Here is a 6,296-nt window from a genome sequence, read left to right as displayed (position 1 = left end):
TTAGAAAGGCATTTTGATACTGTCTCCCACGACATCCTTATAACAAAAGCTGAGGAAGTGTGGGATAGATGAGTGGACAGTGAGGTGGGTTGAGAACTGGCTGAGTGGCAGAGCGCAGAGGGTCGTCGTTGGTGGTGCAGAGTCTGTCTGGGAGACCTGTAACCAGTGGTGTCCCCCAGGGGTCTGTGCTGGGTCCGGTCTTGTTCAACATCTTCATCAATGACCTTGATGAGGGGATAGTGGCCACCCTCAGCAAGTTTGCTGATGATACGAAGTTGGGAGGATTGGCTGACATGCTGTGCTGGAAGGCAGGCTGGAGAGCTGGGCAGTAAGAAACCGGATGAGGTTCAACAAAAGCAAGTGTAGGGTCTTACACCTAGGGAGGAATAATTGCATGCACCAATACAGGCTGGGGGATGAGCTGCTGGAGAGGAGCTCTGCAGAGAGGGACCTGGGCGTCCTGGTGGACGACAGGTTGGCCATGAGCCAGCAGTGTGCCCTTGTGGCCAAAAAGGCCAATGGCATTCTGGGGTGCATTAAAAAGAGCGTGTCCAGCAGGTCGAGGGAGGTGATCCTCCCCTTCTACTCTGCCCTGGTAAGGCCTCATCTGGAGTACTGTGTCCGGTTCTGGGCTCCCCAGTACAAAAAAGACAGGGATCTCTTGGAAAGAGTCCAGCGGAGGGCCACAAAGATGGTGAAGGGCCTGGAGCATCTCCCCTATGAAGAAAGGCTGAGTGAACTGGGTCTGTTTAGCCTTGAGAAAAGAAGACTGAGAGGGGACCTGGTCCAGGTTTATAAATATCTGAGGTGTGGCGGCCATAGTGGTGAGGCCAGTCTCTTTTCAGTGGTACGTGGAGACAGGACGAGGGGAAACGGACATAAGCTGCAGCATACGAAGTTTCGCACGAATGTGCGTAAGAACTTCTTCACGGTGAGGGTGACGGAGCACTGGAACAGGCTGCCCAGGGAGGTTGTGGAGTCTCCTTCTCTGGAGATATTCAAGTCTCGCCTGGACGCCTACCTGTGCGACCTGGTGTAGGGAACCTGCTTTGGCAGGGGGGTTGGTCTCGATGATCTCTAGAGGTCCCTTCCAACCCCTACAATTCTGTGATTCTGCTACCAGTACTAGGGAAAAGATCAGCACTTATGGTAGAGAGTTAGTTTGCCTCTCTTGGGGTGGCACATTCAACTTCCAATCCTACTTTTCTTATATTACCTTCCCTAATTAAAACCCCACTGACCTCTCACACACAGGGCCTTGACTTTTTGTTCCCAGAAACATTGCACACAGGTGGAAGTGTTTCACTTTACATACACTGCTGTTGATTTCCAAGGTGCAATATGCATGAAGGAATTATTACTAAGAAGAATGCTACTATTAACTGCAAATATGGTGTTGCAGCAAAGGATCTGTTAATTTAGAACAGTAAGTGTCTAAATTTCTTGCTTTCTTTTCCTTTCACACTTTCACAGTGACTTCAAAGTGAAGTCGCTGCTGCCACTGAAGAGCACGGGAAAAGTTTTCTGAAAGCTGCAGTTAATGAAGGTGATTATTCCATTAAGGAAAAGAAATGTGTTTTTTCTTCCTATAGATTAGAAAATAGCTGTGCCAGAGATAATTTACCATATTTGGGGTTACATTTGTATTGGAGGGGACATTTGTAAGAGAGAAGACCAGAGCTGTATTAGCAGTCAAGAACTGAGTCTATACAGTTTTCTAAAAATTACACACGATCTTCTTCATGCCTTGGAGCATGCATTGCTCAAAGGTGTCTGTGGGACACCTCCCACACTGAGCTCAGCCCACCAGGATGCACAGAGCATTGCAAATCCCTTCCTTGGCATCAGAAAAGTTTTCCTGAGCTCTCCAGAGCAGTTACATTCACTACTGTAGCTTTCTGCAAAAGCAATGACAGCTGGAGAAATCTGTGCTGACCCAGAATTAAGGCCCTAATTTCTCAATATAGAATGCAGGGCATTTTTAGGAAGAGAAAAATGGCCAGCTTATGGCAGCAGCTGTTCGCAGATTGTGGTTTAAAAGTTGGTGAATGAATGTGTTCTCTGAGATGAACATTTTGTTACGAGAAAATGCCATAAAAATCCAGAGAATGGTATGATTTGGAAAGGACACTTAATGATCATCTAGTTCCAACTCCTTGCTGTGGATGAGAACATCTCCCACCAGACCAAGTTGCTAAAAGCTTCATTCAATCTGTCTTTGGCCTTCCAGGGATGGAGCATCCACAAGAGTTACGAGGGAACTGGGACTGTACAATAGGACAGAAAGAAGGCTGAGGGGAAACCTCATCACCCTCTACAACTACATGAAAGAAGGTTGCAGAGAGGTGGGAGTCAGCCTCTTTTTTGAGGTGACAGAATATGACAATGCCCTCAAGTTGCACCAGGGGAAGTTTAGACTCTATACCAGGAAGAATTTCTTCATGAATAGTGTCATTGTAGGGAAGTGGCAGTGTCCTCATCCCTGGAAGTATTTAAGAGCTGTGTAGATATGGTACTAAGGGACACAGTTGAGTGACGGGACTCAGTAGGTCAGGTTGATGGTTGAACTTTACGATCTTGAAGGCCTTTTTCAACCTAGACGATACTATGATTCACTCACTGCTCCCTTGCTCTCCATGTGAGCAGCAGGTACTTTTTGCAAGTAACAGCACAGTTGCTCACACATTGGGAAGTGTTGATTCCGCAGCAAGTTCTGTTTATTTGCTTTGCAGACGGATGCCACATATGGCTATTTTTAAAAGGTATCTTGGGGTGGGCATCCCACCTGCCACATACATCTATTTTTAAAAGGTATTATACAGTTGGTATCCAGTTCCTAATAGAAGGCAGTTCGACCTTTAAAGACTCAAGAGGGTGATTCTGGCAAGTAGGCAACTGCAAGTAAAACTTGTTTTGATAACTGCTTTGAGGATTGAATGTACTCAATGTGACTAAGAAGTATTTTTAAAAATATCTAGGCTGTCAACATCTCACTGAATACATTTAGGAACCTTGATAGTAAACTGCCATCATGAGGACTCAGAAATGTTCTAAAGCTTTACAAATCTTACAATGCTCAAGTCATATGCTTGAAGTCAAGAAAGACACCCCCAACATGTATTAAACCCAATGTTAAAAGGATTTGCCACATAACCATTTTCTATATTCACAGAACATAACACGTAATCTGATTACTTACCTTAAAGGAAAGCATTCCTGTTATCCCTCACAGGTAACAAACAAGACACCTACATGAGTAGGAGTAAATGAAAATGCTAACTATACCAGACCCAAAGGAATTGCTCTTTCCACTTCAGAATCACCATGCATAATTGTGGTTTCAAAAGACATAGGGGACAATGGATATTCTCTAAAAACTTCAGGAATGGGCTATATCCAGTGTACATACAATAAATGTATTTGGGCAATTGAGGAGCTCTGTCAGAACTGGAAGTTGCATGCAAGAAATGAAAAATGAGGGTTGCTAGCAATTTGTTTTTAACTGGATACCTGTGCTCATTTAAATAAGTTCTCTAACTATATCTTCAAGGGGTATTAAGGGAAATAGCTGGGTATAATTTGAGGAAATGAATTAAGGCATGAAGCCAACCATCCACATGCACAAGCTGTCTGTGTAGTATTGCTCCTGGATGGGAAACTAGTAGAGGTCTGCTGCTTCTCCCCTCTAAGAGACCAGAGAACTACGGTGATAAGGCTTATAAGTTTTTACGGTTAATTTTCACCTCCTATCTCTTCACAAGAATTATTAAAATGCAAAAGAACTTTCACAGAAAAAAATACCTATTTCCACAGAAGAATATTTTATTGGACCTACGTCATGCTTTTTTTCCAGTCAGGGAAATTCCTTTGTAGTCTGTACACTACTACTATCTCAAGTTAAGAGTCTTCCTATCCTTAAGCATCCCTGCAAGATACTTCTGCTTAATTGTTCATACATATTCCCTAGAATTGCAGAGACAATCCCGAGTTTTCTAAAAATAAAGCAGATCTGAATGTTTATAAGGATAAACAAAGACCAGAACAGCACTTCCATCTCACTCGTTTTTAAGATTTCACTTTGCTCTAGTTTCTGTATAGATAAAAGCTCCACAATAAAGAAAGACCACTTTTTCACCTAACGAACAACTGCAGAGCAAAACAGCCATCCCTTTCTCTAACAAACCACTGATGAGCGTCATTAGGAAAGATCCACTGCTGTTAAAAAGAACACAGATGCAATACCTGTGTAGAGTTGGCAGTTTCTTGACTTCAAATATCTAAGGCCAAGTATCTGTCCACAACAAAAAAACATCAAATTTAAAATTCTCAATTATTTGGGCTACATTACATTAAAAAATCTATGATCCCAGTGTTCATTAAGGTCTAACAAAGTTGCTTTACAGATGGTATAAAACAAGATCACTTTACATCATCAACATTTACATTTACATCTGAGCTATGTAAAAGAAGCTCCTGTAAATGAATGTCAAGCTTTAAGAACAACTAATCAACACTTGTTGAATTTCATCATCACCATATATTAATTCACTGACATAACTCCCACTTTTTTTATTTGAATTAACCAGCTCTTAAATAACTATGTACTATTTTGAGTGCGTAACTCAAGCTGAGTAGAAATCTGTAGTCCAAGCAGTTACAGATCATAGGTACAGATCAAGAAAGGAATGAGCAATTCAGATAACCTTGGAAGACTCCATGCAGGGAGCTGGGACAGGCACAAAAGCCATGAGCTAGATGCAGAGAAGCAAACTGGGCTCTCTGGGCTCTTCAGCTTTTACTTTGAAATAGCACCCATCTCTTGTTTTTCTGAAGTATCACAATCCCCTGCTCTGACCACAATACGAATAATTAAAAATCCCAATATTTACAAACAAAACATTCAGTTTAGCATATAATTATAAGCAAGACACCAGATAACTACCATTAATTATTTCCTTATATGTTACCTACACAAAGGTAGGTAATATATAAGGTGAATTCCTGTGAATTCCATCATTCCTGATTCAGGTTTGAGATACACCAGCCCATTTCATTTGGGATGGATGCAATACAAATCTCTGACAATTTGAACACTAGCAATACTCTAAGAAATGCCAAGTAGCAGATTGTGAAAATGCCACTCCTGCTTTGGCCAGTCTGCAATTCTGTATGGGCTGTATTCAGTGCTAACTCTGTTAGCACCTTTATCTTCCTTTCTTATGAAATAAAAACAGTGTCATAGAATCATAGAATCATAGAATAGCTCTGACTGAAAAAGACCTTAAAGATCATCAAGTCCAACTGCAACCTCACCATACTACCCTAACTCTAACAACCCTTCACTAAATCCTATCCCTGAGCACCACATCCAAACGGTTTTTGAACACATTCAGGGATGGTCATGATGCAGCTGGCCAAGTGACGAGTAGTTTTACTTCTATTTGACTTTACAGAGAACACAAGAGAGTGATAAATAAGGAATTTGATCTGTTACATTGACAGAAGAATTGCAATAGTGAAACTTGACAACCCTGGAAAGGAAGAATTGCTGCTTTCTTTACTATTGTAGCACAAAAAAACATCAACTAGAAGAAATCCTCACATTGCTGGAACTGCACACTTTAATTAAAAAGCACTAATCTTTAAGTGTTCAGTCTTGAAGACAAAGCAAAAAGCAGGCTAAGGAAGCCTGCTTCCTTATCCTTCAGTTCACTCAAAAGAGATGAAAAGTGATGAGAATTGCACAAATTCCTACTCATTTCTGTCCCAGTGAAATCTTTAAGAAAGGTTCACCAGGCAAAGTATTTCTACTGTTTTATTTCAAAGCAAATGTACCACTATTTAAATAATGTTTTGATAATGTCAACATTTCCATCACATATCATTGAAGAGTTAGAGATATCAAGTTGAAAACAACTACTTCAAACAATAAGTTTATATTTCCCCATGTGGTATTATAGCTAAAAGTCTGCCAACATCTTTGCTACCAAACCTTCTATACCAAGCCATGTTGAAACTAGATGATCTTCAAGGTCCTTTTCAACCCAGGCCATTCTATGATTCTGTGACATGATACCTCCCTCCCACCATAAGACTTCTGACTCCAGTCAGGCATGCTCTCTGTATTTAAACCTTCAGCCATCACATCCATGGGATGGATATTTGCAATGATGGATTCTAGACCATATACACATGTAGCAGTGTAAATTGATTCTCCCTTTTTTGTCATCCTCTTGCAAACGCTGATTTTCTACTATTTATTCATTCAGCATCATTTCTTACGCCTTTGAGAAGAA

The sequence above is a fragment of the Meleagris gallopavo genome, chromosome 2 (assembly GCF_000146605.3).
Source record: "Meleagris gallopavo isolate NT-WF06-2002-E0010 breed Aviagen turkey brand Nicholas breeding stock chromosome 2, Turkey_5.1, whole genome shotgun sequence".
NCBI lineage: Eukaryota > Metazoa > Chordata > Aves > Galliformes > Phasianidae > Meleagris > Meleagris gallopavo.
This window is presented reverse-complemented; position numbering follows the sequence as displayed.